The sequence below is a fragment of the Heptranchias perlo genome, chromosome 19 (assembly GCF_035084215.1).
Source record: "Heptranchias perlo isolate sHepPer1 chromosome 19, sHepPer1.hap1, whole genome shotgun sequence".
Taxonomy (NCBI): domain Eukaryota; kingdom Metazoa; phylum Chordata; class Chondrichthyes; order Hexanchiformes; family Hexanchidae; genus Heptranchias; species Heptranchias perlo.
In genome coordinates, this window is record NC_090343.1 from 6,443,579 (window position 1) to 6,470,698 (window position 27,120).

The 27,120-nt window shown below is 46.1% G+C and overlaps 1 long non-coding RNA gene across 2 annotated transcripts in view; it reads left to right on the forward strand.

Annotated features, from left to right (window-relative positions):
• Window positions 1-11,090, forward strand: part of LOC137335111 (uncharacterized) — a 40,773-nt gene extending 29,683 nt beyond the window's left edge. Inside the window, exon 5 of one of the 2 annotated variants that reach the window (XR_010966336.1) lies at window positions 10,995-11,090. This is a non-coding gene — a long non-coding RNA (uncharacterized lncRNA). Of the gene's footprint in view, window positions 1-3,844; window positions 4,244-10,994 lie in introns of those variants that run through there. The other variant, XR_010966339.1, reaches the window with a different exon arrangement.
• The last annotated feature ends 16,030 nt before the right edge of the window (window positions 11,091-27,120 follow it).

Below are 27,120 nucleotides of genomic sequence, written 5' to 3' on the forward strand. Positions count from 1 at the left end.
TTTCCAAGTTGTTGTTGTTGAATTATTGATTAACTCCACTATCTGAAGTGGTGCTGAACACCACAAACCCAAGGGTCCCAGGTCAATCTCTGAACTGTGCTGGGTTAGCTGATCTCTTGCACATCCCCGGCTTTCATTGCCCCATCATTGGCGGCCCTGCCTTCAGCTGCCTGGGCCCTAAGCTCTGGAATTCCCTCCCTCAACTTCTCTGCCTCTCTCTCCTCTCTCTCCTCCTTTAAGACCCTCCTTAAAACCTACATCTTTGACCAAGCTTTTGGTCAGCTGTCCTAATATCCCCTTATGTGGCTTGGTGTCAAATTTTGTTGGATAACGCTCCTGTGAAGCGCCTTGGGACGTTTTACTGCATTAAAGGCGCCATATAAATGCAAGTTATTGTTGTTTATCTCGGGTGGGGGAATGGTAGGGGTGCTACAATGTGCCTCTGCATCCCCAGGTTAAATGGAGGAAGAATTACCCTCGGTTCCCAGTGTTGGTCCGTTGAACCCTGCTAGTAAACGTTAGCCTGAGATGATTTAGTTGAGCTCAGTCATAAGAGGTGACGGGGGGCTCCTTCTGGAAGTGGGTGACGATTGGATTGGTCCTTGGCTGCGAAGCTTCCCAGCCAGCCAGCCAGCTCTCAATGCTACATAAGCTCGCTATTGTGCCTTTCGCTTCAGTCGTTCCTGGGACTGGCTGGATTTTTGGAGAGATTGCATCCCTAATCACTGCCGACAGCAGGTTGACACGTGAGAAATGGGCCATTTGGTTCAGGTGCCAGAGGACCGCAGATGCCAATGGAAGCGTGTCCCGAACCAGGAATTAGCACCTCCAGGACGGGAGAGAAGAAAAGACGGAAGGAAAAGAAAGAGGAGGAGGGGGGGGGGGGAATTGAGCTGATTCTTCACAGCTGCTGGAGATGTGAGGTGAATGTTATTTCTTGAACTAATTGGCAAAAATCGAAAGTTGGAGTGCTGGCGAAGAACAAAAGTTCCATCTTTCAAGATATAGAAATAATAAAAGATTAGCCCAAATATTCCATTAATTCATAACCCAAACTGTTAGCTGTCAGTTTGGACTGAGCACAGAGGTAATAATGTGACAGTACTAACAGTGGACAAAACCTCCGGACACCTGAATAAATAATGTTGCAATTAAGGGTCACAGGATTTTGCCTTTTATATTAGCAGGAGATTAAAATATAAAAACGCAGCACTGACTAAGCGCTGTTGTTTCATTTGGACAGTAACTAGATGACATTGTTAAGGCTGCAGTAAAGTCATTTCCTGTTGAGACGGGAAAAAAATTATTGTACGACACAATTTTAAGTACTCGTCAAAACTAGCAGGAATTTTCCCTTTAACATTTTTCCGTGGAATGTTATAACTATATGAAATTGTCTTTTCCTCTCCCCCTTCCCCCACCCCCTGGGAAAAAAAACAAGGGTTCAAACATAGGAAACTAGAAATAGGAGAAGGCCATTCAGCCCCTCGAGCCTGTTCCATGAACACAAGAATTCTCTTGGCCCCTTTAGGCCTGTGTTGCTGACACTTGTAGAAGCTGTAATTTCTCACCTCGAGCGAATACATCCAGTGGCCAGAAGGTCGCTGGTTTGATTTCTAGGTCTCTCCTGAATTTTGCTGATCTTGCCTGGGGTGGCATGAGGTTCATTACATTTGGCCTCAGTGGCCGGGACTAAATCATCCAGGGTTCCCACTCCTGATCACTATCCAGTGACCCCCGACTCCCCGCAAATCCACCTTGCTGGGAAGGACGTGGGTGTAGATGTTGGGCGAAGACGGGATTAGTGTTGACTGTGATGCACACTGCGGTCAAATAGCTCACTGTCTAGGCTCCCACGTAAAACCGGCTACTCGACATAGGTATGTGAGGGTTTTTGGAATGCCTGAAATGAGAAAGGGGGGGGGGAGTGGGAGGGGGAGGAGAGAGGGGTTGGGGAGGAGAGAGAAGGGCGGGTGTGTTCAGTGAAACTACCCCGGTTGAAATAAAAACAGGAAATGCTGGAATTACCCAGCAGGTTAGTCAGAATCTGTAAAGAGGAAAGGACAGATTCTGAAGTTTTGGGTTCAAACGAAGCAGCTCATGGTTGGATATCACTTGATTACTTCACCATTTAAACCCAGTAATGAAACATTCAAACCTGTCAGCTTGTTGGAAGGAATTGACGTGTTGGATTTAAAACGTAAATACAGAATCATAGAATCTTACAGCACAGAAGGAGGCCATTTGGCCCATCGTGCCTGTGCCGGCTCTTTGAAAGAGCTATCCAATTGGTCCCGTTCCCTTGCTCTTTCCCCATAAGCCATGCAAATTTTTCCTTTTCAAGTATTTATCCAATCCCCTTTTGAACGTTACTATCGAATCTGCTTCCACTCCCCTTTCAGGCAGTGCATTCCAGATCATAACTAGTTGCACCAAGCCAAAGAAGGAAATATTAGACAGGTTATTACATTCCTCCTTACCATATAATATTAGGTAAACACCCATAGGTATCCAATATTCCATATATAAACCATCTGGACCCCTCAATTAGATTACCTGTAACTCCCGCCCAGGTATCCATTATTCTACGTGTAAACTATTTGAACTGCTCAATTAGATTCCAGTCTGTAATTTACTTCTGGGTATCTATTGTTCTATACGTAAACTATCTGAAACCCTTGATTAGATTGCAGCCTATAAATTGCTCCTGGGTATCCATTATTTTATATATAACCTATCTCAAGCCCACAATTAAATTGTAGCCTGCAACTTCCTCCTGGATATCCATTATTTTATGAATATAAACCATCTGACCTCCATGATTAGAAAGAAAAAAGAAGGAACTTGCATTTATATAGCGCCTTTCACAACCTCAGGACATTCCAAAGCGCTTTACAATGAAGTACTTCTGAAGTTGTATTATAGGAAACGCACTAACCAATTTGCACACAGCAAAGCCCCACAAACAGCGCTGAAATAAATGACCAAGGCCAACGGGAATGACATCAAAGCCGGCAGTCGGGGGCGGGAATTGGGGTGGCAGCGGGAATTGGGGCGGGAGCGGGAATTGGGGCAGGAGGCGGCCCCACCGGGGACCCAAAGAATTGATCCCTGGCATGAGGTGAGTGCTCGGGGGTGGAGAAGAGGTTCCAAAATGACACCAGTGTAGAGAGAGCTGGGACAAGGGAGCACAAGGATTCCTTCCGGGGCCCGAAGGAACATTCCTGCCCCTCCTCACGCCCAAGGAATCTTCCCGCGGCCTCTTCTGGCCTCTCTCCTGCACCCTGCCTGGTTTCCCTGGTGGGTTTGACACCGTACGGGCTTCCCCCCCCCCCCCCCCCCCCCTCGAGTATTCGTTAAAATCACGTCACGGCGCCGATTACATCATCAAGTTTTAGATTTAAATCAGGCCTCCCTCTGCCCGCCTGCAGTGGGAGCCTCGGCCGACTTCAAAGTCGGCCAAGATAAGATGCCAGCCTCTGGGAACGGTGCAGCCTCAAGCCTGTAAATGGACTCGGTCCATTTTAACCCTATCCTCACGCACCATTCCCACTGGGCGGGATTAAAATCGACCCCCTGATGTCTTGACTATAGAAATTCCTATTAGCCAACTATAAATTGTTTCTCAATAAACCTGCAGTAATGCCATGGCAGTGATTAACACTTCAGTGTAAACTTGATCACACATCAAACTATTAGAGAATATTGTCTGTCAGCTTACACTGGGGTTCGGCTTAAAGGGAATGCACTCAAAATTATTGCTAAAAATGGTGTACAAGTCACTCTTGGATATAAGTTCCACTTTTATATTTGGAAATGAATGATGTCCCCTTTCTCCCAACAGGACAGGGGCGAGGGAGGCTTGTACTTTTCTGCCCACACTGGGCAAGCTTTAACAGCTCGGCCAATTGGCCAAAGGCAACAGCAGCCTTATTCTAGGTGGTGCTTCCATCTTGGGAAGGGTGACCAAGAAGAGGACCTGGGGACTGGGAGGGACGCTGGATTGGGACTTGGGTTCGTAGCCAACAGCCCCCCCAACTGATGGGATGGAAGCTCCCTTTATCTGCCTGCTGTGTGGGTCCTAACGGGGAATGAGGTAGGCTTTCTTGAACCAGGCCCCTATTGGCCATGAGCCCAAAGCATAAAGCATCTTGTAATTCAGCATTAAACTGACAATCTCACTTAGTGAAATTTTTTTTTTGAATGCTTTGAACTTTGTGTGGAACCTGCGAAATTGTTTAAACAGTGTTTAAATCCATTCTCCTCCATCGACCTCTGGGTCCAATAACATGGAACCAGCAATGGTATCATGTCCTCTTGATGCCAACTCTGAAGCCCAGGGTTGCCCCATTAAAGACACTTCCTTGTAGATCAAGTTTGTAAAAGCGACAAAAAAAAAATGAACTCTCAGGCCTTACAGAGGTAGGGTTTCCTCATATTGTTTTCACATTCTTGTGCCTGTAATTATACCTGTTCATTAGCCACCTGTAGCTGCACGTTTGCATTACAGAGATGCCCGAACAGTTGGTGAATGCATTTTGTGAAATGTGCAACTCAGACACGTAGAAGAGCAGGGTGCCAGGTTCAATCCCTTAGCCTGACCTAAGTTAGCTGATCTCGGTCACTATTTCGAAGAAGATCAGGGGAGTTCTCCCCATTGTCCTGGTCAATATTTATCCCTCAACCAATCACTCAATAAAACAGATTAGCAGGTCATTTATCTCATTGCTGTTTGTGGGATCTTGCTGTGTGCAAATTGGCTGCCATGTTTCCTACATTACAACGGCGACCACATTTCAAAAATACTTCATTGGCTGTGAAGCACTATGGGATGTCCTGAAGTCGTGAAAGGCGCTATATAAATGCAATCTTTCTTTTATTCCTCACTTTCATTCACTCTCCTTTTTCGTTCCTCTTCTAGTCTCTTTGGGGTTGAATTTTCACAGGGGTTCCCCCCGATCATATTCTGCAACATGGGCAGAAGATCCCGAAGTTATGGCAGGCGAGTGCGATATCCCCTGGAGAAATTCACCCCCATAAAGTTTCAGCTCTGGGTGTCTGGCCTGTAAATTTTGAAGAGTGCAAACGACATCTAAACATTTAAAAGTTTTTGAAAGTTCCCAGAAGCTTCAGCATTCTGTTTCAACACATTTAGAATGGGGTCCACTTTAGGCTGAAGTTACATACATAGAATTACATAGCACAGAAACAGGCCATTCAGCCCAACTGGTTTATGCTCCACACGAGCCTCCTACCTCCCTACTTCATCTCTCCCTATCAGCATATCCTTCTATTCCTTTCTTCCTCATGTGTTTATCTAGCTTCCCCTTAAAGGCATCTATACTAGTCGCCTCAACTACTCCTTGTTGTAGCTAGTTCCACATTCTAACCACTCTCTGGGGTAAAGAAGTTTCTCCTGAATTCCCCATTGGATTTATTGGTGACCATCTTATATTTATAGCTCCTAGTTCTGGTCTCCCCCGCAAGTGGAAACATCTTCTCTATGTATACCCTATCAAACCCCTTCATAATCTTAAAGGCCTCTATCAGGTCACCCCCTCAGTCTTCTCTTTTCTAGAGAAAAGAGCCCCAGCCTGCTCAATCTTTCCTGACAGGTGTAACCTCTCAGTTCTGGTATCAGCCTAGTAAATCTTTTTTGCACCTTCTCCAGTGCCTCTATATTCTTTCTTATAATATGGAGACCAGAACCGTGCACAGTACTCTCTAAGGGTGTTCTAATCAAGGTTCTATACAAGTTTAACATAACTTCTCTGCTTTTCAATTCTATCCCTCTATAAGTTATACTGCATCTAGTGCACAGTTCAAGAGGTATGAAAGCACCTACTTGAAGTCTTGTCACATTTAAACCCCGGTGCTCTCAGGTGCCAAAGTTATAGGGGGTGAAATTGGTCTTCGTCAGTAGCCTAAAACGGGATCCTAGCGAATCATCAGCTCAATTTACACCGCTAAAATCAGTGGAAAAGAAAATCAGATAGACAGAGTGTAAAATGGCCGGCCGGTTCGCCAGGAGGCTGTATTTGTGCTGCCGGCATAGACCAATTTGATGCTCTATTGAGTTGTTATGATCTGAAACGTGCTGCCTTAAAAGGGCGGTGGAAGCAGATTCAGTTGTAATCTAAAGGGAATTGGATAGATACTTGAAAGGGAAACATTTGCGGGGCTATGGGGAAAGGGCAGGGCGAGTGGGACTAATTGGATAGCTCTTCCAAAGGGCCGGCAGAGGCACGATGGGCCGAATAGCCTCCTTCTGTGCTGTATGATTCTATTACTGTCACTTTCACATCAGTACACATCTGAAATCACTTCACAGTGACACAAGAGTGGTGCACAACCTTGCCCAATTTGATACCTTAAGATGGCCAAAAACACAGGTGGACTTCTAAGTGAATGGGGATTTGTAACATTTCTCCCAGATCAAGCAAACTTCAAGAATGTTAATTCAGCCTTAAAAGTCACACTTGAAAACTCTGCCCAATTGCACCCCGTAGATGACTACTGTCCCAGCAAAGCATCAACCAGCCATGCTGCTCCCTGGAGGATTTGACTGTATGAGTCTATCCTTTTAACCTTCCATCCTAACTCTCGCTCTTAAATAAGAGATGTCTGTACGGCAAATAGGAACAATTCCCAACTGACCTGCTCGTGTTCGATTTTGACACTGGGTTGGAAAAAGTGTTTCAATTTCTCAGAAATGACGTACCTCACTTGGAAAAGCACAAAAAAAGCGCACCGAAAATTAATAATGGGCAAAGACAAAAAAAGCCTTCAAATTAGGAGAGAGATGTATTTTTTTTTCTAACAGGGTCAGAGTTAAGGAAGCCTGTCTGTTAAAATAATGTTCTTCCCTTCATGAAGACAGTCAGGTTCTCACACGGAGGACAATGGCAGGAAGGGAGCTGTCTGCGTACACTCATACCACCGATCTCTGTGCTCCTGTCCCTCCGATTACCAGTAACCCAAGAGCAAAGAACTGAATCACTCCTGTTGGGAAGGCAAAGGAGGGGGGATAAACACAAATTGATCACTGGGAACCCGTTACTCAAACGCACAGAACGCAACTGTAATCAGCAGTCTTAAAGGATAAAACATGGTGATTGCATAGAATGTACAGCACAGAAACAGGCCATTCGGCCCAACTGGTCTATGCTGGTGTTTATGCTCCACACGAGCCTCCTTCCCCCCTGCCCCCCATTTCATCTAACCCTATCAGCATATCCTTCTATTCCTTTCTCCCTCATGTGTTTATCTAGCTTCCCCTTAAATGCATCTATGCTATTTGCCTCAACTACTCCTTGTGGTTTTGAGTTCCACATTCTAACCACTCTCTGGGTAAAGAACTTTCTCCTGAATTCTTCATTGAATTTATGAGTGACTATCTTATATTTATGACTCTTAGTTTTGGACTCCCCCACAAACAGAAACATCTTATCTACATCTACCCGATCAAACTCCTTCATAATTTTAATGACCTCTATTAGGTCACCCATCAGTCTTCTCTTTTCTAGAGAAAAGAGCCCCAGCTTAATTGTGTCAATTGTATATATTAGAGAGTAGCACAAAGTCCATATAGTGTAGAGATATAGTGCACCATGTATATATTAGAAACTAGGACAAACTCTATATAATGTAGAGGTACAGTGCACTGTGTATATATTAGAGACTAGCACAAACTCTGTATAATGTAGAGGTATAGTGCACCGTGTATATATTAGAAACTAGCACAAACTCTGTATAATGTAGAGGTATAGTGCACTCTGTATATATTAGAAACTAGCACAAACTCTGTATAATGCAGAGGTATAGTGCACTGTGTATATATTAGAGACTAGCTCAAACTCTATATAATGTAGAGGTATAGTGCACTCTGTATATATTAGAGACTAGCTCAAACTCTATATAGTGTAGAGGTATAGTGCACTCTGTATATATTAGAAACTAGCACAAACTCTATATAGTGTAGAGGTACAGTGCACTCTGTATATATTAGAAACTAGCACAAACTCTGTATAATGCAGAGGTATAGTGCACTCTGTATATATTAGAGACTAGCACAAACTCTATATAGTGTAGAGGTACAGTGCACTCTGTATATATTAGAAACTAGCACAAACTCTATATAATGTAGAGGTACAGTGCACTCTGTATATATTAGAAACTAGCACAAACTCTATATAATGTAGAGGTATAGTGCACTCTGTATATATTAGAAACTAGCACAAACTCTGTATAATGCAGAGGTATAGTGCACTCTGTATATATTAGAGACTAGCACAAACTCTATATAGTGTAGAGGTACAGTGCACTCTGTATATATTAGAAACTAGCACAAACTCTATATAATGTAGAGGTACAGTGCACTCTGTATATATTAGAAACTAGCACAAACTCTATATAATGTAGAGGTACAGTGCACTCTGTATATATTAGAGACTAGCACAAACTCTATATAGTGTAGAGGTACAGTGCACTCTGTATATATTAGAAACTAGCACAAACTCTATATAATGTAGAGGTACAGTGCACTCTGTATATATTAGAAACTAGCACAAACTCTATATAGTGTAGAGGTATAGTGCACTCTGTATATATTAGAGACTAGCACAAACTCTGTATAATGTAGAGGTATAGTGCACTCTGTATATATTAGAGACTAGCACAAACTCTGTATAATGTAGAGGTATAGTGCACTCTGTATATATTAGAGACTAGCACAAACTCTGTATAATGTAGAGGTATAGTGCACTCTGTATATATTAGAAACTAGCACAAACTCTATATAATGTAGAGGTATAGTGCACCGTGTATATATTAGAAACTAGCACAAACTCTATATAATGTAGAGGTATAGTGCACTGTGTATATATTAGAAACTAGCACAAACTCTATATAATGTAGAGGTATAGTGCACCGTGTATATATTAGAAACTAGCACAAACTCTATATAATGTAGAGGTATAGTGCACCGTGTATATATTAGAAACTAGCACAAACTCTATATAATGTAGAGGTATAGTGCACCGTGTATATATTAGAAACTAGCACAAACTCTATATAATGTAGAGGTATAGTGCACTCTGTATATATTAGAAACTAGCACAAACTCTATAATGTAGAGGTATAGTGCACCGTGTATATATTAGAAACTAGCACAAACTCTGTATAATGTAGAGGTATAGTGCACTGTGTATATATTAGAAACTAGCACAAACTCTATATAGTGTAAAGGTATAGTGCACTCTATATATTAGAGACTAGCACAAACTCTGTATAATGTAGAGGTATAGTGCACTCTGTATATATTAGAGACTAGCACAAACTCTGTATAATGTAGAGGTATAGTGCACCGTGTATATAGAGTCATAGAGTCATAGAGTCATACAGCACGGATAGAGGCCCTTCGGCCCATCGTGTCCGCGCCGGCCATCAGCCCTGTCTACTCTAATCCCATATTCCAGCATTTGGTCCGTTGCCTTGTATGCTATGGCATTTCAAGTGCTCATCCAAATGCTTCTTGAATGTTGTGAGGGTTCCTGCCTCCACAACCCTTTCAGGCAGTGAGTTCCAGACTCCAACCACCCTCTGGGTGAAAAAGTTCTTTCTCAAATCCCCTCTAAACCTCCCGCCTTTTACCTTGAATATTAGAGAGTAGCACAAACTCTATATAATGTAGAGGTATAGTACTCCCTGTATATATTGGAGAGTAGCACAAACTCCATATAGTGTAGAGGAATAACAGAGCTTGTATGAATATCCCTATTTATACTATAATGCAGAAGTCCTTGTACAACAGGTTTCCAGCATCCCCAGTGAATATTGTGAAGTGATCATTAACTAAGTACCTGTTATAGGGGCAGAGCAGATCCTGAATGTCTCCCCTGGTGTCCTTGGCCCTGTCAGGTTAAAAGGCCAACCAAGAAATCAGCAGGAGGGACTCAGCGTAACAACAACAACAACTTGCTTTTATATAGCACCTTTAATGTAGTAAAACGTCCCAAGGCACTTCACAGGAGTGATTATCAAACACAATTTGACACCGAGCCACATAAGGAGATATTAGGACAGGTGACCAAAAACTTGGTCAAAGAGGTAGGTTTTAAAGAGTGTCTTAAAGGAGGAGAGAGAGGTAGAGAGAAGCGGAGAGGTTTAGGGAGGGATTTCCAGAGCTTAGGGCCTAGGCAGCTGAAAGCACGGCCGCCAATGGTGGGGCGATGAAAATCGGGGTTGTGCAAGAGGCCAGAATTGGAGGAGCGCAGAGATCTCGGAGGGTTGTAGGGCTGGAGGAGGTTACAGAGATAGGGAGGGGTGAGGCCATGGAGGGATTTGAAAACAAGGATGAAAATCTTAAAATCGTGGCTTTGCCAGAGCGTAACCACTCTCGGGGATTCAGAGACTCGGTATATATTATAATGCAATAGCAGGCTCAGTGCGTTACACAACCTGAATATGACCTGTTCCTTATAAACTAGTTTATTCATCACTCTTTCCCTCACCAATTTACAAGCTGTTGCATCGAGCGCCCATACTGATCAAAAGCTAGCTGGACAACTATTGCCTTTTTATCTGGTTCCAAAATATGTTTCAAAAATGCAACAGTCGAGGCGAAATCATGCAGCGCGACAATTAACTTTGCTGTAATATAATAGTCGTACACACCAGAGCTGGGGATCTGTCATTTATTCAGCTCGGGGGAGCTGTTTGGTGTCTAATTAACGCAGCAGCTTTGACATGCGTCGTTTAAAGAAATCACTTCGGGACATCGGGATTACACTTAGTGCCTTCACTGGTCAGGTCGCATTACACCGTCCGATATCACTGACGATTTTTCAGTAACGCTCCGCTCTCTGCAAATTCGGGGGCTGCTCGTTCGCAAAACCCATATTTTAATTAAGCTCCATACTTGCTTAGAAGCTCTTCATCCCTTAATGAAAGGTCATCGACCTGAAACGTTAACTCTTGTTTCTCTCTCTTCACAGATGCTGCATGACCTGCTTAGTGTTTCCAGCATTTTCCGTTTTTAATTTCAGATTATAATTATGTCGTGTAGTAATTGATAAAATTGGCAAAAGAAACAGAGACGACGAGGAGAAATTTTTTTATGCAGCGAGTTGTTATGCACTGCCTGAAAGGGCGGTGGAAGCAGATTCAATAATAACTTTCAAAAGGGAATTGGATAAATACTTGATGGGGGAAGAGCAGGGGGCGTGGGACTAATTAGATAGCTCTTTCAAAGAGCCGGCACAGGCTTGATGGGCCAAATGGCCTCCTTCTGTGCTGTATCACTCTGTGATGGTATGATTCTATGAAAATTACTCTTCAAACTGCCCTGATGGTTTAGGTGGGAGTCACTGCGTCAACTGATCTGCTACTGAGCCATACAGACCTGGACAGCCCCAGGCTCTGTCCCTGGCCTATGCTCCCGTTGCTAATCTTACAACCATGGTACCTCTGTGCTTCTTGGCTTAGGAGGGATGGGAGGGGAAAAAAATCCCCAATCGTTATCTGGCGGCATCTTCTGGACAACGGACATACATGGGTGTTAGGTGAGGACAGGAACAAGCTTGGCAGTGATGACCCATACTCAGTCATCTCCACTCAGGTGAGAGTTTTGGGCATCGCACCTCAGGAAGGATGTATTGACCTGGGAGGGGGTGCAGTGCAGATTCACCAGAATGTTTACATAGAATTTACAGCACAGAAACAGGCCATTTGGCCCAACTGGTCTATGCCGGTGTTTAAGCACCACACGAACCTCCTCTCACCCTTCTTCATCTCACCCTATCAGGATATCCTTCTATTCCTTTCTCCCTCATGTGTTTATCTAGCTTCCCCTTAAATACATCTATGCTATTCACATCAACTACTCCCTGTGGAAGCGAATTCCACATTCTAACCACTTTCTGGGTAAGGAGGTTTCTTCTGAATTCCCTACTGGATCTATTGCCGACTATCTTATATTTATGGCTCGCAGTTTTGGACTCCCCCACAAAGTGGAAAAATCTTAAAGGGGCTTAAAGGGTTAAACTACGAGGACAGCTTTCATGAACCTGACTTGTATTCCCTTGAGTTTAGGAGATTGCCCGGTGATGTAATCAAGGCATTTAAAACAATAGAAGTATTCGATAGGATAGATAGGGAGAAACTATTTCCTCTGGTGGGGGAATCAAGAACGAGGGGACGTAATCTTAAAATTAGAGCCAGGCCGTTCAGGAGCGAAATCAGGAAGCACTTTTTCACACAAAGGGTAGTAGAAACATGAAACTCTTTCCCCCAAAAAAGCTGTGGATGCTGGGGATCAATTGGAGCCTTCAAAACTGAGATTGGTAAATTTTTGTTGGGTGAGGGTATCAAGGGATATGGAGCAACTGGAGTAAATGGAGTGGAGGTGCAGATCAGCCAGGATCTAATTGAATGGGTGGAGCAGGCCTGAGGGGCTGAATGGCCTACTCCTGTTCCTAATGTTCCAAGATACCAGAGGCTCCTGCCACCTGTAGAACCCGACTCAAACATGAAACTGCATCATCAGCAAAGTAAGACTGAACATTGGAAGGAATCCCTGGCCAGACCTGGCTTTTGCCCCGTTTTTGGTTTTAGGTTTTAGTACTCTTTGGTGGGCCCGAACTGCAACAGGTTAAGTGCTTTGTTTGGAATTCTCTCGCTCTCTCTCACGAGCAAAGTCTGCCCCTTCCCCTGTGTCTGGTGACTCAACCGGGCTGACAGACCTGAAAGTGAAGGTTTGACTGGTCCCACGTCACTGATCATAAAACCCAAAACTAGACTCCCAAGATCATTAAAACGCTATTTCAAGGAAAATAGCAAGATTCATCACTCTCCCAGCACTGCGTGGATTTAGTACAACTCCGCACTGTTCACTTTAAACATCGTTTTTATTGGGGGGTTTTTTTTGGTGACTCTGGCGAAGGTGGAATATTTCACCCCTTTGAGCCAAAATGACAGCCTCGAACACTCACAGGGCAGGGGGAGGGGTTCCAAACACAGAGGGTCCCCCTCCCCCCTTCACATTACACTAGGAGTGGGAAAATACAGTCGCTTGCTGCTTAAAATATTCACAGTGTCCCAAGGATCTTTTATCTTGTAGCGATTTTAGGCTGCGGGGTTGTTTTTCTTTTGTTCCAGGTTGAGATGAACAAGACAGGTTTGAGGGGAAGAAGTGCCCTTCAGCCCATCTGATCCTGCCTTTCCAGAATATGGATAGCTCTTTCAAAGAGCCAGCACAGGCACAATGGGCCAAATGGCCTCATTCTGTGCTGTATCATTCTAGATTCTATGAATACAAATCCGACAGGGCGTAAAACTGGCCTTGCAGATTGGCCGCTCGTTATCGAAACCGCCTTGGGACGTTTTACGACGTTAGGGGCGCTGTCTAAATTCAGGTTGTTGTTGTTGATTTTTCTTTCCATTGATTTCATTGACCCTCATCACATTGACAAGACTCTCAATGGGTATAAGACCTCCGACACACACGATCAGGGGTTGTGGCAACAGGCGCTTGAGTTCCCTGGGGGTGATATTCGCCTTTGGGCGGCATCGCAAATCGGCCGATGGTCTCAACGGAAAAGAAAATCGGGTGGGGTGTAAAAACAGGGCTGCCGATTCGCTATCGCCTGTTTTGTGCTTCCCCCCCCCCCCCCACTTCCATCCCCTCCCCTCCCCCCCCCCCTCCCCCGCCCAGACGAATTTCACCTCCACTTAGTTAGAGTTGCCAACTCTGGTTGGACATATTCCTGGAGGTGTCATCACATGACCTCCTGCCTCCGACCGCCTCACACCCCCACACTCCCACCATTGGTCACCCAAAATGTCCATCCTCGCGGTGCCCCTCCTTCCCACAGCCAATCGGCAAGAGAATAGACTCCTCATTACCCGATTGGATGATCCTTGACTGTCAGTCAAACAGCCTTTTCTCTCCCCATGTCCGATATTTTTATAACTAACAAATAAAAGCGTTCAAATAAAAAATTTTTTAAAACATTTTATTTAATGCCCCTTACGATTTTTCTCCCAGGCGTTGCTGGTAGCAGTGTCCTGGGGATTAGTCTTTTAATTCCTGGAGACTCCAGGGCAATCCTGGAGGGTTGGCAGCCATAGGCTTAGTTCTTGGTGCTTCGGGGAATTTCTCACTCCTTTACTGGATCTCCTTCGGTTTTCTGCCAGGTTTCAGTGAAACTGATGGATTCAGATTACATTTCAAAACTGTTCCATTCCCTGATGACTCAAAGAGTAAATGCAGTACTAACTGGACGGCTCTTTCAAAGAGCCGGCATAGGCGCGATGGGCAGAATGGCCTCCTTCATTGCTGTAAGATTCTATGATGAGTACCCTGTGTGCTGTTACATCAGGATAGTCCTAGGTTCAATCCTCCTGTGAGTTGTGACTTAGTGTCCCCTGAGTCAGTCTTCAAATCAGCCATGGTTCCTGCTCCTGCGCGCCATTGAGCAAGCCCTACTGGAAATGTGTGTGTGTGTGCGGACATTGGTTGAGTTCAGAGTGAGGCTTGGTTGTGATTCTCCTGTAGTCAAATAGTCGGCAAGCACTCTCTTACTGGGTTCACACTTGAACAATGACTCGGTAAAGTGTTAGAGGATTGTTCATACACCACTGCCTCCAGGAGAGAAAACCAGAGGGGAGAAACTTCATTGTACATGTTTCAAAATTGAGAAACCCCTAGTGCACAGGTAGGGAGGTAAATTCTGTTTCGCCCTTTAAAGCGACGAGGTGGTGCTCTGGTGTCCTCTGGTGGGTAAAGGAGGAGGTGCAAGTAAAATTCTACGAAGAAGGAAAATAATTTATAATCGTGTGTTCGCAACCTTGGCTTGGGAGCTGTTCCATTTGTTAGGCAGCAAGGATCACAAGGAGAAAAACAGGAACGTCGGAGGGGAAAAAAAGACCTCACCAGGAGGCCGTAGGAGAATTGTGCATCCAGGATCCCAAGGGAATGTTGACAGTCCAAGGGCAAAGCAAACTATGACAGGATGTCCTAGCAGATGGCTGGAAGTGTGCAGATCGAAGAGAGGCCGTGGTTTGAGATTATGTTGGCAGGAAACAGCGGGAGACCACCCGCCCCCCCCCCCCACCCCAGGAACTGAGGAGTCGGGGCACAGGATGCGAGATGCTGAGGGTGCAGAAGGCAATCCTAGTACGTACCAGAAGAATCCAGGAGCTAAGGAGACGGGAAGATAAGCCAAGGGCGCAGAAGTTGTCACCAGGGCGTGTCGGGAATTGAAAAGGTGTTGGATGAAGCCAAGCGAAGAGAAGGATGATGGAGAATTCGGGGTCTGTACGATGACAAAAGTGCATCTTAAAGGGCTTTTTTAATAAAATTGTCCTGCAAGATACTTTCCCAGCTTGGTAAACACGAGCGTGCATGGCTATAGCGAGGTTATGACTATCATTGGCTTAAGCTCATAACATTTCACATCAGGTTAATCCTTTGACAGAACTATGGGGTTTATTATAAGGGCAGTCTGCTGAAACCCCCCTCAGGGGGGCGCTGCTTGCCCAATATCGACTGTAGCCCAGAAATTCCCCTGTGCACCAAATGTACCAAACCAGGTACAGCATTTGGGGGAAATGTTCTTGTTCACTATCTTAATGAAGTCTTAAACAGGTTAATGACCTTGTTAATGCTGCAAGCCAAAGGTCTTAACGTCAACATGTTAGCCAGTTTGTCACAGGAGGTGCGTGGGGGAACTGAGCCTGTGTAATGACGCAGATCAACAGGCACCATTTCGCCTCCAGTTTCCTCTCTTGAAGGTGTTGAATCGTACTGGGGGCACGGTTCAAAGGTCGCTGGGTGCCCGCTGGGATCTAGCCAGAGAAACTCCAGCAATGCCTTCTCTTCCCGCTCCCACACCGTTAGCTCTGGAGTCCCCCAAGGATCTATCCTTGGCCCCCCCCCCCTCCTATTTTTCATCTACATGCTGCCCCTTTAGCGACATCATCCGAAAACATAACGTCAAGGTTCCACATGTACACTGACAACACCCAGCTCGACCTCACCGCCACCTCCCTCGAACCCTCTGATTTGTCACGCTGCTTGTCTGACATCCAGAACTGGATGAGCAGAAATTTCCTCCTATTAAATATTGGGAAAACCGAAGCCATTGTCTTTGGTCCCTGCCACATGTGTGTGTCAAATTTTGTCTGATCATCGCTCCTGTGAAGTGCGTTGGGATGTTTTACTACGTTAAAGGCGCTATATAAATGCAAGTTGTTGTTGAATGAGTGTGCCCTTCTACCTGCGGTAGAGACGGTGACTGATTACCAGTGCGGTGATATCACAGTTCAGCCTGATCGTGTCCTCACCTGGCATCAATGCAGACGCACTCCCCAACACGGCTAACTGGACAACGATGGTGAGCGGGAATGCTGGCTAATGTTAACTCTGAAGACAGCTGTAGCCCACCCCCCACCTCCCTATCAGTTGATTGGTAGGTGATAGGGTCACCAATGTTCCTGGGCTAGGGATAGAAAAGGTCGGCCGTGGGTTGGGGGGGGGGGGGAGTCCTGCTCCCGATCACTATCCGGTGACCCCCCCCTCACCGGCCACCGGAGGTCAGGTGAGGCCAGGGTTGTGATGCCTCCCGTGGTGGAATAGCTTGCTGGCAGTCAATGAAAAATGGCAGCTTGGGCCAGGTGTCATAGGGCACTCAACGCTCATGGAACCGTATCCTGTCATTAGTGGCTGCTCGTAGGAAAGGAGGGTGGAAAAATCACAGGAAAGAAAAGTAACTATGGTCAGGATTGGTGATGGCACTTTAAGACTCCTTGAATGTCCTTTTCATTCTCAAGGTGTGAATGTCACTGGCAAGGTCAGGATTTATTACCCATCCCTAGTTGCCCTCGTACAGCCCAGTGGCTTCCCAAACTTCAGAGGGCAGTTAAGAGCCAACCACGCTGGTGTGGGACTACAGTCATATATATTCAAACATACGAACAATGTCGGACAGGAAAAGACCCTCTGGTCCATCCAGCCTGCCCCACACAATCGTGATACCTTGTGTATCACAATCTGTACACTCCCCACCCCACACCATGTGATCTCCTGGGAGAGGCGAGAAAACCAAATAAAAAACCCAGGCCAATTTGGGAGGGAAAAATCTAGGGAATTCCTCTCCGACCCCTTTGCCGATTGAAACTAGCCCAGGAGACCACTCTGTCCCTGATACTTCTATGCATTACATTATCTACCTTTTGTACGAGGTGATGTCCAGCTCTCACTTGAAGGAGCCAGACTGGGTTAGGACAGAAGGTTACCTTCCCTAATGGATATCTGTGAACCAGTTGGGTTTATTACGACAATCCGAAAGCTTCATGGACACTTTTACTGATCCTAGCTTCCCATTTCCAGAGTTTTTTTTAAACTGAATTCAAAGTCTCAATCTGCCCAGTTGGGATTTGAACTCAGTTGTCTGGATTATTAGTCTAGTAACATAACCACTACACAACCGTACCCTTTTTACTCATCTGAGAATAAATAAAATGCAGAGACTTGTGTTTATATAAGCACCATGCCAGGAGCTCCCAAAGCGCTTCACACAGTGAGTTACCTTTGAAGCACAGTGACTGTCATCATGTGGCCAAAATGGTTCCCACATCAATATCTCCTGCAGACAACAATGCGACGACTGACTGGCTATTCTGTATTTTGATGGCGTTGTTTGGGAAGGAATATCGGCCGAGGACACCAGACTGTTCTACAAATAACATCACGTGATCTTCAACACTTAACAGTAACAACAACTTGCATTTATATAGCGTCTGTAACATAGAAAGGCGTCCCAAGGCGCTTCACAGGAGCCATTATCAAACAAAATTTGACACCAAGCCATATAAGGACAGGTTGGTCAAACATGTAAGTTTTAAGGAGCGTCTTAAAGGAGGAGAGAGAGGCGGAGAGGTTTAGGGAGGGAATTCCAGAGCTTTGGGCCTAGGCAGCTGAAGGCACGGCTGCCAATGGTGGAACGACTAAAATCAGGGATGTGAAAGAGACAAGAATTGGGGGGAGCGCAGAGATCTCGGAGGGTTGTGGGGCTTTGAACACAAAGATGAGAATTTTAAAATCGAGGCGTTCCCGGACCTGGACCCAATGTGGGTCAGTGAGCACAGGGGTGAGGGGTGAACGGGACTTGGTGTGAGTTAGGATATGGGCAGCAGAGTTTTGGATGAGCTCAACTTTATGGAGGGCGGAAGATGGGAGCCCAGCCAGGAGAGCATCGGAATCACTCTCATTGCAACAGGTAGACAGGGCCCTGGTTTAACATCTCATCCAATTCAATCGCTCTCCCTCACTCTTGTACTGGAGGGTCAGCCTAGATCATGCACCAGAGGGAGGCTTCAACCCACAATCTTCTGACTGAGAAGCAGGAGCATCACCAACTGAGCCAAACGGACACACGCGTTGTCATGGTGAAGAGTTGGGCCCATGTCAGACCAGAAGAAGGCAGACCGCCGCCTCTCCAGCTGCGGGTTGGAGTGTAAACACACACAGACTCCCCTGCTCTTCTTCGTAATAGTGCCATGGGATCTTTTAACGTCCACCTGAGAGGGCAGACGGGGCCTCAGTTTAACGTCTCATTCGAAAGTCAGTGCAGCGCTCCCTCATAACTGCACAGGGAGTGTCAGCTTGAATTATGGGGTTCAAGTCTCTGGAGTGGGACTTGAAGCCACGATCTTCTGACGCAGAGGCGAGAGTGTTACCCACTGACCCATGAGTTGCGAGTTCAAATCCCGCAGTGGCCAGTTGTAAAATCGAACTTAATGAATCTGTGTGGGATCTTCTACGTCCACCTGAGAGGGGCAGACGGAACCTCGGTTTAAGGTCCCATCCGAAAAACGGAGGGGATAAATAAGGTCAAATTTGTCCTTTTTCTTTTAGGGGGGAGGGCCCACCTCAGTCCCAAGAGTCTGAGCACTTCAAAGACAAGAGGGAAAAGCAAAACATGCGAGATTGACACTCTTAGCAACCCCCCCCCCTCGAAGGAAAATAGTTAGGTTTGTGCAAGAGGAATCGCTGCCTGGCAAGGTCAGTACAAGACCTTTGGGAGAGGAGGAGCGAAATAGAAGGAGAAAATGTTCTGTTTTTTGGGAGGACACTTGTCCCAGTTTAAACAGGATCCAAGCACTCCCTCTGACCTACTGAAATGCTCAATATAGCTTTTCTTTTTTTGGTTACTTTCTCTTCCCGGTATGTGCCGAGCCGCTTCTCTGCAGCAAAAAATCCATTTCAGTGTCAATGAAATATGAATTTTCCACTCGAGCAGAAAGCGGGTTTTTCCCGTGGGCGCAGCTGGGCAAGGACTAGTGCCCAACATCTTTGCGCACACAGGAATTGAGGAGGTACTTTCAGCAAACGGGCGCACAGAGAGACCGCCTAATAAATCCTTGTGTTCAGATCCCCCCCACGCCCTCGCCCCTCCCTATCTCTGTAACCTCCTCCAGCCCTACGACCCTCCGGGATCTCGGCGTTCCTCCAATTCTGGCCTCTTGCGCATCCCCCACTTCCTTCGCCCAACCATTGGCGGCCGTGCCTTCGGCTGCCTGGGCCCTAAGCTCTGGAGTTCCCTCCCTAAACCTCTCCTCCTCTCTCTCTCCTCCTTTATGACGCTCCTTAAAACCTACCTCTTTGACCAAGCTTTTGATCACCTGTTCTAATAGCTCCTTATGTGGCCCAGAGTCAAATTTTGTTTGATTACCGCTCCTGTGAAGCGCCTTGGGACGTTTTTACTATGTTACAGGAGCTATATAAATGCAAGTTGTTGTTGTCGTCGCAGCGAAGCCCCCAATCTGTCCGCAGCCAGGATAGTTTGAATTCATTTTCAGGATGTGGGCGTCGCAGGCAAGGCCAGCATTTATTGCCCATCACTAGTTGTGCTGAGAAGGTGGTGGGGGGCCTCCTTCTTGAACCGCTGCAGTTTGTTACAACTGAGTGGCTTGCTAGGGCACTTCAGAGGGCAGTTGAGTCAACCAAGTTGGTGTGGGACTGGAGTTACGTACAGACCAGACCGAATAAGGACGGCAGGTTTCCTTCCCTAAATGGTGTTGGTGAACCAGTTGGGGTTTTTACGACAATCCGACAGCTTCGTGGTTGCTTTTACAGGTACCAGTGGTGGGGCACTACACTTATCTGGGTTGTCTGGGACAGGGCAGGAAAATTAAGCCAGCGTCCTGTGCCCCTGGTCCAGTGTTTGTTAACAATGGGTGAGGACAGGATGGGGCGCGGCAGAATACTCTGCTGCTGTTCACTCTTCAAGCTCACAAATGAAGAAGGGCCATTGGGTTGAGATACCAGATGGAGCCAAGCGGTGAATAAACGGAACGGCTGAATGAACCAGCAGCTTCACGAGGGGAAAGTGAGAGGAGGAAAATTGGAGCGAACAATCGAACACAGGTTTATTAAATAAATAGAGAAGTAAGACTCGCATTTATACAGTGCCTTTCACGACCTCAGGACGTCCCAAAGTGCTTTACAGCCAATGAAGTGTAGTCACTGCTACAGTGTAGGAAATGCGGCAGCCAATGTGCGCACAGCAAGATCCCACAAACAGCAACGTGATCATGACCAGATAATCTGTTTTTACTGATGTTGGTTGAGGGATAAATATTGGCCGGGTCACCGGGGAGAACTCCCCTGCTCTTCTTCGAAATTATGCATAGGACCTTTTATATCCACCCGAGAGGCAGACGGGGCCTTGGTTTAAATGTCTCATCCAAAAGACGGCATCTCCGACAGTGCAGCATTCCCTCAATACAGGACTGGGAGTGTCAGCCTGACATTTATTGCATTACTGTGAATATTGCAGGTATTATGTCCGTCTCTCTACTCCCCCTCCCTGCTCTTGGTGCGGTCAATAACATAAGCAGAAAATGGTTACCATGCACCTCATTTCAAACAGCAGGTGTCACCAGTGTGTAAGTTATTCGCAGCTCCAGATACCTCAACTCGATCCAACAAGTTTATCCATGTGCAACGCTAATGATAAAAGGGATCTTCACGGTGAGCCGATCCTCTCTTAATGGGTCCTGATGATGAGACCCTCTCTCTGTAATGGGGTGAGTTGGTGAGACCCTCTCTCTGTAATGGGGTGAGTTGGTGAGACCCTCTCCCTGTAATGGGGTGAGTTGGTGAGACCCTCTCTCTGTAATGGGGTGAGTTGGTGAGACCCTCTCCCTGTAATGGGGTGAGTTGGTGAGACCCTCTCTGTAATGGGGTGAGTTGGTGAGACCTTGTCTCTGTAATGGGGTGAGTTGGTGAGACCTTGTCTCTGTAATGGGGTGAGTTGGTGAGACCTTGTCTCTGTAATGGGGTGAGTTGGTGAGACCCTCTCTGTAATGGGGTGAGTTGGTGAGACCCTCTCTCTGTAATGGGGTGAGTTGGTGAGACCCTCTCCCTGTAATGGGGTGAGTTGGTGAGACCCTCTCTCTGTAATGGGGTGAGTTGGTGAGACCCTCTCTGTAAGAATCTGATTTCCTTACCGTTGGTTCTGATACATCGACTGGGATGCCTCACAAACATCAGTTAATTAAGACATGACAGGTTACCCACTCGTACCATTAGCAACCAGATAACAGATAAAGCATCAAAAAGCTCAGAAGCAGCTCAATACTTGGAAAAGTCTAACAATACCTAAAAAAAAAAGAATTGCACTATTCAGGATGGAGTCAGTGTCTCTACGTGGGATTGGTGATCCTGTCAAGCGCATTCATTCATCATGGAAGTCTGACTTGTGCATTACTCAGAAAATTCCATTGCACAATATCCTGTAAACCCTTCACTGTCGGGACAGATGCTGTGAGGAGCTCTGTTCGTCTAGTGGCACAGGGTGTCAGTGTGACGATGTGCCGTGACAGGCTATACGGACGGCATCATGCCCTCACCCAGTGTCCATGAACATGTGAATGGGTCATTGTACGCTGAGCAGGAGCAGGAACTCTGGCTGATTGCTGTTTTCTTCCCTCCTTCCACTAACCCAAGGGTAACGAGACTCATCGTAGCACTCCGAATGAGATGAGCTATCTCAGCATGGAGCTATTTGATTTCCTTTCCTGTCCTTCCTCACGGCAGAAGGAATTAAGTCGCGAACGGGTTAAATCCAAGTAAAATCCAACCAGAGCCCAGGGGAGAACAGTAAAATCTTATCGTGAATCTTTATCAGACGACAATCAGACTGTGAAAAGGATTGCTCACTGGTGCCCCTCAAGCAGTCTTTTCAAGACGGGAGGGCGTGAGGAAGGAGAATAGTGCCAGTAAATCGTGAAGGAGCTGGACTCGCGCCAGGCAGAGAGGCGTGTGGGATTGGATTGTCACCTCCCGAGTGCTGGGCCTTTTTGTTTCACACTGTGCTGCTTACCCACTCTGCCCTGGATACTATCTGCTTATTTCACACCCACCCATAACAACAGCAGCAATAACTTGCATTTATATAACTCCTTTAACGTAGTAAAAACGTCCCAAGGTGCTTCACAGGAGCGATTATCAAACAAAATTTGACACCGAGCCACAATAAGGAGATATTAGGACAGGTGACCAAAAGCTTGGTCAAAGAGGTAGGTTTTAAGGAGCGTCTTAAAGGAGGAGAGAGAGGGAGAGAGGCGGAGAGGTTTAGGGAGGGAATTCCAGAGCTTGGGGCCTAGGCAGCTGAAGGCACGGCCGCCAAAGGTGGGGTGAAGGAAGTGGGGGATGGACGAGAGACCAGAATTGGAGGAGCGCAGAGATCTCGGAGGGTTGTAGGGCTGGAGAAGGTTACAGAGATAGGGAGGGGGCGAGGCCACGGAGGGATTTGAATTTTTCATTTGAGGCGTTGCCAGGCCAGGACCAATGTAGGTCGGTGAGCACAGGGGGTTATGGGTGAATGGGACTTGGTGCGAGTTAGAATTCGGGCAGCAGCATTTTAATTGAACTCAAGTTTATGGAGGGTGGAAGACGGAAGGCCGGCCAGGAGAGCATTGGAATAGTAATAATCCTACTTGTTGTTCTGTCAATGATCAGGAATCTCTTCAATTTGGCCCAGAGGTTTTAACTCTTGAGAATATGGGAGCCACAGCAAATCAAACTAAACTAAGAATTCAGTAATAAGGCAAGACTGTGAAGGCCTGCATGCCTGAAATCTTTCTTTTACTTTTGTAACCTTCTCTGCAAAACACCTGGTCCTCACAGAACACAGAAAACCTATAGCCAGGAGCTAGGATGTTCCTTACAAGTGAAGAATGAGGAAAGATATAGGGGGGTAATTTTAACCTAACTCGTCAGGCAGGATACCCAAATAGATCCAAATTGTATCTCAAGCATACAGACCAGAAAGGTCCAAGTTGTATCAGCCTGTGTCCTAGTGTCCCATCACCTCCATTCCTTGGGGTTTCCCTTCCCTCCCCACCTTCCCGGAGAGGGAAGGGAATGACAACATCCCTGATATACAGACTAGAAAGGTCCCTAGTTCAACCTTTGTCTGTGCTGAGAAAGCTTATCTCAACCTGTGCATAAACAGGGGAATTACAGTTAGCCTAAGATTCCCTCTCCCGATCATTATCAAAGTGACTCCTGTCAAAAAATTCATGACATCATTCATTGGTGTCAGGTAAGATCATAGAATCATAGAAACTTACAGCACAGGAGGAGGCCATTTGGCCCGCCCTGCCTGTGCCGGCTCTTTGAAAGAGCTGTCCAGTTTAGTCCCCATAACCAGCTTTTTCCCCATAACCATGCAAATTAGCCCTCTTCAAGTATTACATTGAAACTACATCATGGAAACAGGCCATTCGGCCCAACTGGTCTATGCCAGCATTTATGCTGCACATCAGCCTCCTCCCTCCCTACTTGATCTACATGTCCAATTCCCTTTTGAAAGTTCCTACGGAATCTGCTTCCACCACCCTTTCAGGTACTGCATTCCGGATCTTAAGGTGAGGGCAGCATCATTTCTTTTTATTCTTTCTCGGGATGTGGGCGTCGCCAGTAAGGCTGGCGTTTATTGCCCATCCCTAGTTGCCCTTGAGAAGGTGGTGATGGGCCTCCTTGAACTGCTGCAGTGTAGCGATTTGATACAACGGAGTGGCTTGCTAGGACACTACAGGGAGCAATTAAGAGTCAACCACGTTGGTATGGGGCTGGAGTCACATATAGGCCCAGACCGGGTAAGGACGGCAGGTTTCCTTCCCCTAAAGGGTGTCAGTGAACCAGTTGGGGTTTTTTTTAACGACAATGCAACAGCTTCACGGTCACTTTAACTGAAACTAATTTTTCTTTTTATTTCAAGATCTTGCTTTTTAAACTGAATTGAAATTCTCAAGCTGGCTTGACTCATGTACACTGACTGTTATCACTCACACTTGGCTGAGCTACTTGGGAGCGGTTGTGGAACAAAGTAAGAATGCCTTCAGGACCCGGACTTCAAGGGTTAAGTTACGAGGAGAGATTACACAAATTGGGGTTGTATTCTCTAGAGTTTCGAAGGTTAAGGGGTGATCTGATCGAAGTTTATAAGATATTAAGGGGAACAGATAGGGTGGATAGAGAGAAACTATTTCCGCTGGTTGGGGATTCTAGGAGTGGGGGCACAGTCTAAAAATTAGAGCCAGACCTTTCAGGAGTGAGATTAGAAAACATTTCTACACACAAAGGGTGGTAGAAGTTTGGAACTCTCTTCCGCAAACGGCAATTGATACTAGCTCAATTGCTAAATTTAAATCTGAGATAGATAGCTTTTTGGCAACCAAAGGTATTAAGGGATATGGGCCAAAGGCAGGTATATGGAGTTAGATCACAGATCAGCCATGATCTTATCAAATGGCGGAGCAGGCACGAGGGGCTGAATGGCCTACTCCTGTTCCTATGTTCCTAGGACAGGATCTGGAAAGAAAGGGAGAAAATATCACCTGCCCCTCCCTCTCTCCCACTTTGTACAACAACCTCCGTGACCATAATCCCCGGTCACAAATGTTTGGGGTGTTAATGCTAATGTGGAATTCTGTAATGTCCTTTTATATACGTACAATGGTACCAGTAACATGACTCTGAATATAATTGTATGAGCATGCACACCACTGTATGAAATAAATTGTATTTTTTAATGAGAATAATTTTGAAGAGCTGGAAACTATTAACTATACTTGGAGAAGTTTTCAAGCCAACTTTTGCTTCTTTTTGCAATTCTCTCCCTTCCTTTCCAGAAGGCAGTGACTCAGACCATGTGGTACCGTTCTACAAGCCCTGCCTGCCCCCCAGAACCTCTAACAAGAAGCACCTGAGACGAGACAGTGAATGTCAGCAGGCTATTCGATACTGAAAGCCTCACAATCAATGCTGCCCTCATCCCCTCTCCCCCCCCTTCCCCCCTTGCCCACACGGATGTGCTTGGTGACAGCAGTCACTGGATATCAATCAGTAGCAGGAATTCTGGCTCATCTTGTATGTCCTTCCTCATCCCAGGGCCATTAAGGCCAATTACAGCATCCCTTTTCTCATGATGTTGATAGCACATTGTGACCATAGGAAATCACTTTCCCCCAGCACTGATGAGATTTTCTGAACGTCATTATTTGGATTGAGACACCAATGGTTCATTTCCGAGTCTACTGATTGCCCGTTCTGTGCTATATAGGAAGTATTACAGTCGGCCAGGGTGTCCCTGAGCTGGGGGCGGTGGGGGGGAATAATCAGCCCCAAGTTCCTGCTGCAAATCACTATCCCATGATCTCTGCTGGAAGATGCATCTCTGTGCTTGGTTTGTGATGCTTTCCATATCAAATAGCCAAAACATCAGGGGCGACATTGGTCTGCGCCATCAGCTCGAAACAGGCTGATGGCGAATCAGCAGCTGGATTTTTACACCGCACGCAATTTTCCTTTCCATTAACTTCAATGGTGTAAACACGGGCTGCTGGTTCGCCAGGAGCGTAGACCGATTTCAACCCCGCTCTGTCTAGACTCGCACATGAGGAATGGGCACTGGGGAGGCACGGGAGGTCAGCTAGCACCTGAGGAACTGCATTCCCGCCAGAGTCAGCACCTTCAGGAGAGGAAGAGAGACAGAGAAATCGTACAATAACCAGATATTACGCACACACTTGGCACCTGAAAGACAGGCTCAGCACCAATGTTTTACGAGGCAGGCTGTATCGCAAACGAGCAGGTTGGAAACCACCTTAATATGCCCTCGCCTTGTTATTGATAAACCTCCGTACCCAGCCAATCTGCTGCTCCCTCTGGCTCACCTGGTGCCAGTTCTAAGGGATGTAAACAACCGGGTTTTACATATTTACAAATTCAATTTCAAAGAAAGAACTCGTATTTATATAATGCCTTTCATCGCATCCCAAAGCGCTTCACGCAAAATGAAGTAATTTTTTGAAGTGTGGTCACTGTTGCGATGTAGGGAAATGCAGCAGCCAATTTGCGCACAGCAAGATCCCACAAACAGCGATAAAATGAATGACCAGATCATCTGCTTTTAGGTGTTGGTTGAGGGATGAATATTGACTAGGACACCAGGGAGAACTCCCCTCCTCTTCTTCAAATGGGATCTTTTACATCCACCTGAGAGGGCAAACGGGGCTTCAGTTTAACATCTCATCTGAAAGACGGCACCTCCGACTGTGCAGCACTCCCTCTGTACTGCACTGGAGTGTCAGCCTAGATTATGTGCTCAAGTCTCTAGATGGGACTTGAGACCCACAAACTTCTGACTCAGAGGCGAGAGTGCTATCACTGAGCCACGGCTGACACCAACCTTGGCTGATCTCTTGATTCCTCTTATTTAACCTATCGACATTAAGAGAGATGGGGCCCATCAGTCAAATTATTGTCACCCTGATAAATTTATTTACATTCCATTTCGCAGCTTTGTAATCGCAACTACGCAATGATGAGTTACAGCCTACAAAACTCCCCCTTTTTGAAACTTTTCTTCCCCTTTTGCCCTGACTTGTTAAGACTGTCCCACAGGCACCTTATTTTTAATTCATTCTTGGGATGTGGGTGTCGCTGCCAAGGCTGGCCTTTATTGCCCATCCCTAGTTGCCCCTTGAGAAGGTGGATGATGGGCCTTCTTCTTGAACCGCTGCAGTCCGTGTGGTGACGGTTCTCCC